This window comes from Bos grunniens, chromosome 7 (assembly GCF_055505025.1).
Source record: "Bos grunniens cultivar Pamir isolate PY7600 chromosome 7, Bosgru_T2T1.0, whole genome shotgun sequence".
NCBI lineage: Eukaryota > Metazoa > Chordata > Mammalia > Artiodactyla > Bovidae > Bos > Bos grunniens.
Genome location: NC_141171.1, coordinates 23,720,067 through 23,733,321, shown reverse-complemented (window position 1 = coordinate 23,733,321; position 13,255 = coordinate 23,720,067).

Sequence of the window (13,255 nt, the reverse complement as noted above, 5' to 3'; positions counted from 1 at the left end):
CTCAGTCATGTCTGACTCTTTGCGACCCCATGGACTGCAGCCTACCAAGCTCCTCCATCCATGGGATTTTCCAGGCAAGAGTACTGGAGTGGGGTGCCATCGCCTTCTTCTCCGCAAATGTTCTCTACCCCTTTCTTTTCTCCTGGGACTTCTATAATGATAATGTTAGTGTGCTTGATATTGTTCTAGAGGTCTCTTAAACTGTCTTCTTTTTTTATAAAATTTTTTTTCTGTTCAGTAAGTTATTTCTACTACTCTGTCTCCAAGTTTGCTGCTTTATCTGTATCATCTAATCTACTGTTGATTCATCCTAGTGTATTTTTGGCTTCAGTTATTATATTATTCAGCCATTTGGCTCTTGATATTTTCCAATTTTGTTAAAGGCTTCTAACTTCTTACTCTGTTCATCCATCCTTTTCCCTAGTTCTTTGAGCATCTTTATGATCATTACCTTATGTGTTTAATCAGGTAGATTGCTTATCTCCATGTCACTTAATTCTCCTTTGGGGATTTTATCTCATTCTTTCATTTCAAACATATTCCTCCATCACTCCATTTTGTGTGATTCACTTTTTATTTCTATATACTAGAAATAAATAAGGGAGTCATGGTCTTGGTGGTAGCCTACTGTTCGATGGAGTTGAGTCATGTGTGGTAGCTGTCTACAGAGCCCCAGGGGATCCTGCAACTAGTGTGGGCCCACTGGTATGCAGAGCTGGGTCCTGAGTTGGCTTGCTCTGAGACCAGGGTCCTAGAGCTAGTGTTGGCCTGCTGGTGGGCAAGACCATGGACTGTGGGTGTCTGAGGGTTGTTGTTGGCCCAGTTGTGAGTGAGTTGGATCTAAGGACACCTGGCTGAAGGAGCCAAAGTGTCCTGGAGCTGGTGTTGCCCTGTTATTAGCACGATGAGGGCTCAGGATGATCCCAGCCTGCTGGTGGCCAGTTCAGTTTTAGACACAGCTGATTGCAGGTTTGTGATGATCCCCAGGGCTGGTGTTGGCCTGCTCTTGTATGGGGCTTGGGCCGTGGTATTCCAGGTCTGGTATCTGCCCACTAGTGGATGAGGCCAGGTCCTGGAACTTGTGCCTGTCTGCTAGTGAGTAGGGCTGGCTCCATCACCTGGGTGTGGGACCCCAGGGCTAGTGCAGACCCACTGGTGGATGGGGCTGGATCCTAGTCTCTCCGGTAGGCAGGGCTAGGTTATGGGTTGGCTAGAGGCTCAGATGTCTTATGGTAGCCAGCTCACTGGAAGGTGGATCTTTGTCCCCACCAACCTAGCTGGGTGTCCCAGGACTGGTGCTGAGCAGCTGGTGGGCAGGGTGAGGTTCCAGAACTAATAAGCCAGAGTGGGGATTCTAGACTAGTGTTTGCCAGCCCCCAGGGTCCTCGTGGTGGGATGAGCTCCCCATTATGGCTGCCAGCAGCTATCATCCCAGTGTGTGTTTCATTGTTTCTTGCATCTCCATGAGGCTTTCCAAGATCATCAAATGGATCTGATCCAGGATTCTTTCAAATTACTGCTTATGCTCAGGATCCTAGAGCATGTGAGACTTTGTGTGTGTTCTTTAAGTAGAGTCTCTGTTTCCCATAGCTTTCTGGCTCTCCCACTGGCCCTGAAAGCCAAGCCTTGTGGGGGCTTGTCAGCCCAGAGTAGGACTACCAAGCTGGGGAGCCCAGTGTGGGCCTTGGATCCCTTGCTCCACGAGGAGAACCTCTACAGTCATGCTTGTCCTCCACGTTGTGGGTCACCTACTGCAGGATTATGGGTCTTTACTATTAATATATTGCATCTCTACCCCTCCTGCCTATCTTCTTGTGATTCTAACCTTATATCTTTAGTTGTAGGTAATCTTTATGCTAGTTTTGGGGTCATTCTTATTGACAGTTGCTCCGGAAATAGTTACTTTTGGTGTTCTCATGGGAGGTGATGAGCTCAGGCTTTTCCTATTCTGCCATCTTTGCAACTCCCCCATGAGTCTTTTATCTTTTTTTCATTAATCTTACTCTTTTAATCTGCAGATTTGTGTTTCCTTCACTTTTTGGAAATTGTAACTCTGCACTTATTTAGCACTTTATTCACCTCTGACTTTCTTTTCTGTCCTTTTTGAATGTGTGGTTGTTTGCATTCCAGGATTGTCTCAGCTTGTTTTCTTGCATAGTTGTGTCTTTGCATGATTTGTTCACTTACTCAACACATATTTATTTATTTATTATTAAATGTAGTTGATATGTACTTGTTATATGAATTACTGGCGTACAGTGTAGTGATTCACAATTTTCAAGGGTTATACTGCATCTGTAGTTATTATAAAATGTTTGCTATATTCCCTGTGTTGTACAATATATCGTTGTAACTTATTTTACACCTTAAAGTTGTACTTCTTAATCCCCTACCTCTATATTGTCCTACCCTCCTTCCCTTTCCCCACTGGTAACCACTAGTTTTCAACACAGAGTTATTAAATGTCTTGTTTTAAGGCCTTGTTTTAGGAATTGGGAACATGGCAATAAGCAAAACAGATAAAAATGCCTACACTTGTGAAAATGATCTAACATTCTTGCACGGTGTTTTCTATAAATTCATCTTCTTAATGAGTTTAATTTTTTTGTCAGTGATTTGTTCTTATTTCTTGTTTTATTTCTTGATCTTCCCTTTTCTTTACATTCTGTTATTATTAATTACTCAAGTATGTCCTAGAATCCTGTCTCCTGAGTAATCTGTTTTCCCTTTATAGTTATTCTTATTTCTGTTTTTTATTTCTCATAAATTATTCTCTTCCTCTCCATTGATCTTGATTATCTGTTCACATTATTGATAAAGTATAGCATAATTATTCTTGAAAACGGGTATGATTTCCTCTCTTGCTGTTGTGTGGATAGAGTTAAGTCCATGGCAGACTTTTCTCCTTTGGAAAGTTACCTTAAGGGTACATATGCCTGGAGCACAATTTGAGACTCAGCACTTTCTGAATTGCAGAGTGAGGAAGGATTTTCTCTGGAAACGTACCAGTCTCCATATTAGAAGCCATTAAAATAGAGTCCTCAGGCTTTCCTTCTGAAGATAAAAGTGAATCTATAAGAGAGTCTGGTAATAAGGGTATGGAGATGGGGGGGAAGAAAGATGTGGCAACTGATTTATATAACTGTCATGCAGAAAGACCTTCCACTAATGACTACCTTTGTTCCTCTTCTCACTCTTGAAACCATACTCATAACTAGGATTCTGCTTGAAATAGTTTCTGTCACCTCTGACAGGGGCTCTGGCTTCCTTGCTCAGATTTGCCGGTAAACCAACTTTAATTCACTCGTCTTCTTCCACAAATATATTAAAATTACTTCAATGATTATTTTCTCTTAATCCTCTTGCTATTATAAGCTAATTTTCTTTGTTTTTCTATTTCCATAAAGTGTTTTCAAGAGGAACACAGAAGGGTGGAGGAGAGTATTTGTGCGTTTTAAATCCATTCCCTAGCTTGCATGTGTGTGTATTATGTGCAATATACTAGAAATCAAAGCAATAAATAATGTAACTGTATCAGTTATAGTTCCATTGTGAAAACCAACATATATAGGACTCTGATGCAAAGACTAATATGAAAATATAAAACATTAAGGAAATGAATCATATAAATCAAATATGAATTCTAAACAGTAAAACATGGAGGTGACAAGGTGAGGTTTTAACTTTCTTTTTTAAAGATAGGCTATGTATATCTTTCCAACATATGTGTTCCAGCAGAGTATTGAGCTGGTTACAGAGTGCCACACACTTATCATAAGGCAACTCAAATCCCTTGTAAGTTATCCATAAACAGATGTCACTGGAAACATGGACCAGGAAGTTTTTATCATCTATTCTATTTCCATTCCTTTTCTCTTTTGCCTGTTAGCTTGTTGAAGGGGATAAATGAGTGAAAGTTGGTGCCAGCTTAGGAATATTTGTGTTTCATTTCTTTTGACGCTTGGCAAGGAAATTGTCATGTTGACCTTGAGATGTTGTTACAGTCATTAGAAGTTGTTACATGCGTCAGTATGTTAAATACCTTTAGCATGATGAATATCTACCACTTCATAATTAGGTAATTCAGATGGCAGAAGGTTTTCATTTAAAAGTAGTTAATTCGATAAGATAAATGAGGAGGCTTGTAAAAATCCATCCAGGGATAGGTCTCAGACCAAAACACACACACCCACATAATAAATAATAAATGAATGGATCTCATACTTAAAAATATATGCATAATATATGGAATTCAGAATGACATCATTCATTAAGGGGAATTTTTTCTTCAACAATCTCACAGAAATTATGTATTAAAAAATTCAGTTCCAGAATCAGCATTATTTATGTAAATGTTTTGACCAGAGCCTCTATTGAGATTTTTTTTAATGGTCTATTCAAAATGCCTTATGAAAAATAGATATAGGATGGCTTTATGAATCTTGTTAATTTTCTCGGCCTTTGATTGCTCTCTAGCACTCTCTACTAAACTGGATCCATAGCGACCACTGAGTATCATAGCAAGAATAATTTCAGACATACTATTTCTTTGGTCATCTAAATGTTTAAACACTGACTAAATCTTGAATTTTTATTATTTGATTTTAAATATTTATCATTTTAACTCAGGTGAGCCCTGGTGATATTGCATGGTAAAAAAACAAACAAAAGCAATATAGACTAAAACTTCCAGTGTTGATCTTAGGAATAGAAATTCTGTGTCATAAAACTGCTAAGAAAATTTCTACAGAAGGCAGTTGATTTTTGTTCAGCATTGTCAGTTCTCTACAATTAAAATATGTAGAATTATTTAGTAACAGGTTAATAAAGATATTATTAATATTTTATTTATAGCACTCTATAGTTTTAGGACTTAATATTATTGTCTCTGTAAGATTTAAGTAAAACTCTGAGGTAAATTTAAATAGATCCATTGTAGACATGAGGAAGGAGAGTTTAAATAACAATAGGAATCATACCTGAGTTTCTAAAACAAGGAATTTTTTTTATTAATTGACAATCAAATACATTCCCTGTTAAAGGTATCTTTATATGTCATATTGTAACTTGGCATAAATACATCTCAAATTTATTTTAGTTTCCATCTAAATGTTTGATACAGTTTTTAGATAACCCTTCTCATCTTGTTCTGCGTTAATGAACACGGAAAGCTTTGTATCATACATTAGCATGGTTTGTGCCATACATATCTAATATTCATTAGTAGTGCTCATATCGGAGAAGGCAATGGCACCCCACTCCAGTACTCTTGCCTGGAAAATCCCATGGATGGAGAGGCCCCGAAGGCTGCAGTCCATGGTGTCGCTGAGGGTTGGACACGACTGAGCGACTTCACTTTCACTTTTCACTTTCATGCATTGGAGAGGGAAATGGCAACCCACTCCAGTGTTCTTGCCTGGAGAATCCCAGGGACGGGGCAGCCTGGTGGGCTGCCGTCTATGGGGTCTCACAGAGTCGGACACGACTGAAGTGACTCAGCAGCAGTGCTCATATATCATTTATGCCCAACTTAAGCCACGACTTGTGGCTTTAATCTTTAACTTCCAGATGGGTTGTACGAAACAACTCCCTTCCATAGCTTTCCCCAAGTTATCTGAGGATGCATTTTCTGGCCCTGTTATCTTGCTTGGACTGTCAAGATAGAGTCCTGCTCAAAAACTGAACAGTTTATCAGAGACACAAACCATACCTCCTTTGTGGTAACAGAAATAGTAGTATCTGTTCCTGATATTTTTCTACTATGAACACTTTTTATAGTTTTTATTAATAGTATAGGTTCTGGACATTTAATTTAACCCATGTTGGGGATATAGGAACTTTGAGAAAAGTCTTGACATTATATATGTTTTTGCAGCCTGTCCATGTGAAGAAATACCAGCTCAGTAACAAAAGTTAGTCTTTTCCATTTTAATTTTTTAGAAATTTGTCTTTACTCTCTACAAACCTTTTACTTAACGTATATAAAGCAGTTAATATTGTAGAATGTTTATAATTCACTACTTGGTAAAGATCTCATCATTCAGTTGTCTTTACATAGTTCCTATAAAAATCTCCTTAAGATGACTTGTCTTCAGCAGAGATAATGAAGAAGATATGATCACTATTAGTTCATCCAGATTGTTTCTCTTTATAGGCAAGATAAAGTTTATGATCATGACTGTGTGTGTGTGCATAATTAGTCATGTCTGGCTCTTTGTGACCCCCATGGACTGTCTGTGGCCTGCCAGGCTCCTCTGTCCATGGAATTTTTCAGGCAAGAATACTGGAATGGGTTACCGTTTCCCACTCCAGGGGATCTTCCTGACCCAGGGATTGAACTGATGTCTCTTGTGTCTCCTGGTTTGGCAGGCGGAGTCTTTGACACTGTGCTGCCTGGGAAACCCTACACTCCTAATTATGGTGTAGCAATGTTTTCCTTTTAAGTTTTCCAGCTGGATCTCTGAAAACTATTCTCAGCTAAAGAAAATTCTCAGACTCTGTTTACTTGTGTTCTTTAGACATAATGTTCTATTTTTCTAGCATCGTCTTTCTTCTCATCTTTGTAAGATTGAACCTAAGAATTTGGGTCCAGAAAATTTATTGGTTTTACTCAAGCAGGCTCTCTCCAAATGGCAACAAAGATGGCAATGGACAGCTCCAGGGAAGCAATGTCTTTTTAGTACTCAGGCTCTCAGAAGGATAGCTAGCTTCCTTCACTCTTTCATGCATCCAGAACACTTCCTGAAAACACTCTCATTGTCCTTACCTGGGACATGCCAACTTCTGGACTGAACCTGTAGGAGTAGGGTATTCTTATCGAATCTGTAGTTACATAATGCCTTTTTTGATGGAGACATAGTGATTATCAGTCTTACAAGATGAAACAGAAGCAGTTCTCATAAGGAATAATGAGTTTCTCTTACTACAAAATGGGGGAATGAGAGGTGAACAGCCAAAAACATTTGTCTCCTCTATGCAAACATCTTTCAAGAGGCAAGGAGTAGCATTGTCTGTTTTTAAGTCTTCCTCCACTGAGGCATGTAAAAGTCGGTCATTTGTCCTCCTGAGATGCCTATGGAATATGTTTGATTAAACATTCATCACAGCATAGTATACCACTTTTCTGCTGCTCTCCCTCCCTCTCTAGACTGTGATTCCTTGGGGACACAGGCCAGCTCTTAGCCATTTTTGTATGCTCAGAGTTTTGTAGTGTTTAGGACAAAGTATATCCTAAAATTGTTCCTTATATTAGAACAGGATAAACACAGATTCTTCTGTCATCTTCTCTTGCACAGAGTTCAAAAGCAGACATGTAAAAACAATCATTTCATCTGTGTAGGAAAAAAAAAAAAAACCTTTACAGAGATTGATTTAAATGTAATGAGTTTGACTTTAAACAATAGATGATATGAGAAATATTTCTTTATCTTTTGTAGACTAGCTCCTGATAACACAGTACATTATATTCATCAGTGTCCTTTTTGAAAGCTTATATGGAAGTATTTAAAATCTGACAGAGAAAAATTATGCTTCAAATTCATTGATCACACATAATATGCCTCTATCATTTGTTATATCTTCTACTTCTAAATAGAAATTCAGTATTATTTGCTTCTATTTTGACTATCAAGAAACAGAAAAATAAAATTTAAGCCTAACTGTTTACCCTGATTTAAGCTATTGGCTTCCCTGATAGCTCAGTTGGTAAAGAATTCACCTGCAATACAGGAGACCCCGGTTCAATTCTGGGTTGGGAAGATCCACTGGAGAAGGGATAGGCTTCCCACTCCAGTATTCTTGGGCTTCCCTTGTGGCTCAGCTGGTAAAGAAAGTGAAAGAAAGGAAAGTGAAGTCGTTCAGTCGTGTCTGACTCTTTGCGGCCCCATGGACTGTAGCCTACCAGGCTTCTCCGTCCATGGGATTCTCCAGGCAAGAATACTGGAGTGGGTTACCATTTCCTTCTTCAGGGGATCTTCCTGACCCAGGGATTGAACCCAGGTCTCCTGCATTGGAGGCAGACGCTTTAACCTCTGAGCCACCAGGGAAGCTCTACCTGCAAAGGGGGAGACCTGGGTTTGACCCCTGGGTTAGGAAGATCCCTTGGAGAAGGGAAAGGCTACCCACTCCAGTATTCTGCCCTGGAGAATTCCATGGACTATATAGTCCATGGGGTTACAAAGAGTTGGACAAGACTGAGCAACTTTCACTCACTCAAGCTATTTTCTAGTATAATTGTTTCTTAATCTGATTCTCAAATTCCCAAGGTGATTCTCAAATCACCTTGGGTGATTCACAGAAAATCACCCAAGGATCTTGTCAAAATACATTTCTTTACCCCACTCCCTGTGATTCTGATACAATCAATTATTACCTTGCTTGTTTTGACGTTAGGTCAATTCAAAAATTGGCAAATAAATATATGCATGTTTCAACTTCTAGGATATTCATTAAATGTAAAGGAACACAACACATTTCCAACAGAGGAACAAAAAAGGAATGATTAAAAAAAAAAAAAGAAGAAAACATGATTCAACCAATCTAAAAGCTATCCAGAAAAAAGAGACAAAGAAAATAGACAGCCCCCATTGGGTGAATGGAAAGAGATATGTAAAAACGTATGTAAAAAGGTTTCCTCTAGAATATTGAGCTGAGTATTAATCAGTGAATGCATGTAGAGAAACTACCAGAAATTGGGGAAAGAATAACTAGAAAGAAATGAAGATAAAACTGCCTCCATATTGAAATATGAGAAGGGAGTCTTATTAAAGACTTAGCAAGTCTTATTAAAGAGAATGGATTCAAAAATTGAAAGCAAAATAATAAGAACTCAAATGTAATAGTGTGTGAGAATGAGAATAATACCAGAAAAATAATTCTAACAAATATTAAGAAATAACTGATAAAGCTCAACCCCCATTCATGATAGAAATGTTTGACAAATTAGGTATAGAAATTATATTCTTCATCCTGAAAAAGTATCCTTAGAAACTATTACCAAAAAATCATCTTAAATGGGACCATGTTAGAAATATTCCTTTTTAAGGGAAAAATGAATTAAACAATTTTGTAAATTTCTGGCTTCACTTAAATAGCATATTCAAAAACAGAGACATTACTTTGCCAACAAAGGTCCATCTAGTTAAGGCTATGATTTTTCCAGTAGTCATGTATGGATGTGAGAGTTGGACTGTGAAGAAAGCTGAGCACTGAAGAATTGATGCTTTTGAACTGTGGTGTTGCAGAAGACTCTTGAGAGTCCCTTGGACTGCAAAGAGATCCAACCAGTCCATTCTAAAGATCAGTCCTGGGTGTTCTTTGGAAGGAATGATGCTAAAGCTGAAACTGCAGTACTTTGGCCACCTCATGCTAAGAGTTGACTCATTGGGAAAGACCCTGATGCTGAGAGGGATTGGGGGCAGGAGGAGAAGGGGACGACAGAGGATGAGATGGCTGGATGGCATCACCGACTCGATGGACGTGAGTTTGAGTGAACTTCAGGAGTTGGTGATGGACAGGGAGGCCTGGCGTGCTGCAGTTCATGGGGTTGCAAAGAGTCGGACACGACTGATCAACTGAACTGAACTGAACTGAACAGAGAGTGAAGGGAAACAGGATGTAGGGGAAAAGTATAAATATCTTTCTGAATACATCTTTTAAAATACCTTCAGAGTTGTGTTAACATACTTTATGTTTTTTAAAGTATAATTTTATGAAAAGATATGTGAAAAAATATATATATATACAAATAGGAACAAATGACTCTACATATATATCAAAAACATAATATAACCACATCTTAAGCAAGATTTGGTAAATTTTGTTGGTTTGTTGCATATGTGTGTGTCTGACATATATGTGTGTACAAAAGAATTAACAGAAAAATTCCTGGATCTCGTAAGTGATTATAGCTATATTGTAGGATATACAGTTAATATACAATAGTTATTTACTTTCTTATATACCAGCAGCAAAGATATGGGATATGAAATTAAAAAACAGGACCATTTACATTAGCATTTCTCCAAAATGAGAGTATTCATTTTGGAGAAGTATTTATATATAAATACTTCTTTTAAGTATACCAAAGTATTAATATATAAATCTAGCAAAATATATGGAAGAGGAAAACTGTAAAACTTATAACATCAAAGAAGAACTAAGTAAGTGAAGAGATACTCCATGTTCTTGGATGAGAAGGCTCTGTATTGTCAAGATGTCAGTTCTTCCCTACTTGGCAGATAGATTCAATGCAATCTCTGCAAAACCCCTACAAGTTATTCTGTGGATATTGACAAGCTGATGTCTAAAGTTTTTATAGAGGGGAAAAGACCACAAATAACCAACACAATATTGAAGAAGAACAACGTTGGAGGATTGACACTACCCAACTTTAAGACATACTGTAAAACTACAATAGTCAAGACAGTGTAGTTCTGGTTTTAAAAAAAGACAGATCAGTGGAGCGGAATAGTTACTCTTATAGTAACTGATTCAGGCAAGGATCATCAGTAGCTGTTAAATAACTAAATGAAAATTTATGGGCAACAATATAATGAAAAGGTCTGAAAATATCTCCCAACTTTTCACTTATAAACTATTAAGGGGAGAGATATATTTTGTAATGGAAAAATCTGACTGATAATACCTTAACCAAGAAACGCAAGTTAACATAATCAACCTGGCTGATATCAAATGCCTACTAACATGATGCACTGTAACAGTCATAATATTACTTAAGTAGAATTTCTTTCAACGTAAATTAGAGGACATTGTAAAACAAAATAGGAACTTTATCCTATAAACCTTTAAAATGTCAGTATTATAAAAGACAAGGGTAAAGGTAGTATCCCAGATTTTAGAAGACTAAAGAAATGAAAGAAGACTTTCGTGGTGGCTCAGACGGTAAAAGTGTCTGCCTACAGTGCGGGAGAGCGTGGCTCAATCCCTGGGTTGGGAAGATCCTCTGGAGAAGGAAATGGCAACCCACTCTAGTACTCTTGCCTGGAAAATCCCATGGACGGAGAAGCCTGGTAGGCTACAATCCGTGGGATGCCAAAGAGTTAGACACAACTGAGCGACTTCACTTTCTTTCACTTTCAAAGAGATGAAAATCACATTGTATGTCTTCCCTTGTACTGGATCTTAAGAAAAATTTTTATAAAGAACTGTACAGTAACAATGGAGAAATTTTTAGTATGTATTCTATATTAGATAATAGTATGATAATACTATTGAATTTTCTCAATATGATTAATTATTTTGGTTATTTCTTAGAAGTATTTAAGAGTGAGAAGTCATGACGTCTGAAACTTATTCTCAAATGGTTTGGCAAAAAAAATTTAAGATTGAAAACTATACTTACTCACACATTCTTCAGATTTTATGTTTGAATTTTTTCAGACATAAGAGCTTAATAATAGTCTAAAATATAACTGACAAAAGGAGGATCACACCACTGCCATACCTGTGTATTGTTTTTATCATGGTCTTATCAAGTACAGTTTAAAATATCAAAGTGTTAGAGATCAGAAGAATATAAAATTCTCATCATTTACAGATGACATGATTATCTAGATTAAATATTAGCAATGATATATAGAAAAGTACTATATTCTCATAGTCTTAAATATTATACTTCTATGTATCAGCAGCAATTCAAAAATGTAATCTTTTAAAAGCATCATTTATAATGGCAACAAAGTCACAAAATACCTAAGGTTAAATTTAACAACTATGTGTAAGACCTAAATACATAAAATTGTAAAATTTCCTAGGAAGGGACTGTAAGTGCTAAAGAAAAACAGAGAGTTATCACATGTTCATGGATGGGGACACTTGTAAAGATATCAGTTTTTCCTAATTTGATCTATACAGTCAAAGTATTTCCAGTAAAAAGCATATGAGCTTTCTTTTTTTCCCCCCTCTTGGAACTTGAGAGAGCAGTTTTAATGATTACATGGAAAAGTTAAACAGCCAGTACTAGGAAAAAACACTCCTGATAAAATAAGAGAAGAGAGAATGGAGAAAGGCAAGATGAACAAGAGAATGAGGCAGAAATTCACCTATTATATATCAGGACTTATCAAGATACAGTTAAGTTTGACACTTGACAGAGTTTGCGTGACTGATCAGTGGAGAATGGAGGAAAGCATTCAGTAAACAAAGGTTGAAAAAATGATTTTCTACTTGGAAAAGGGGAAATTGGATCCCATCCTCACATCATGCACAAAATCAAATCCAGATGGAATATAAAATTTAAATAAAAAAGAAAAAACTTTACAAGTTGTTAGAACATATAGTTGAATATCTGACTTTGAGGTAGAGAATAGTATTTTAAGCAGGACACTAAAAAGCAATAATTCTAAAAAAAAATTAACCAATTTAACTATGTTTAAGTTAAAATATTCTGTTTATGAAAAATACCATAAATAATATATAGAGGAAACTTCTTTTTTTTTAATTTTATTTTATTTTTAAACTTTACAATATTGTATTAGTTTTGCCAAATATCGAAATGAATCCACCACAGGTATACATGTGTTCCCCATCCTGAACCCTCCTCCCTCCTCCCTCCCCATACCATCCCTCTGGGTCGTCCCAGTGCACCAGCCCCAAGCATCCAGTATAGTGCATCGAACCTGGACTGGCAACTCGTTTCATACATGATATTATACATGTTTCAATGCCATTCTCCCAAATCTTCACACCCTCTCCCTCTCCAACAGAGTCCATAAGACTGTTCTATGTATCAGAATCTCTTTTGCTGTCTCGTACGTAGGGTTATTGTTACCATCTTTCTAAATTCCATATATATGCGTTAGTATACTGTATTGGTGTTTTTCTTTCTGGCTTACTTCACTCTGTATAATGGGCTCTAGTTTCATCCACCTCATTAGAACTGATTCAAATGTATTCTTTTTAATGGCTGAGTAATACTCCATTGTGTATATGTACCACGGCTTTCTTATCCATTCATCTGCTGATGGACATCTAGGTTGCTTCCATGTCCTGGCTATTATAAACAGTGCTGCGATGAACATTGGGGTACACGTGTCTCTTTCAATTCTGGTTTCCTCAGTGTGTATGTCCAGCAGTGGGATTGCTGGATCATAAGGCAGTTCTATTTCCAGTTTTTTAAGGAATCTCCACACTGTTCTCCATAGTGGCTGTACTATTTTGCATTCCCACCAACAGTGTAAGAGGGTTCCCTTTTCTCCATACCCTCTCCATCATTTATTGCTTGTAGACTTTTGGA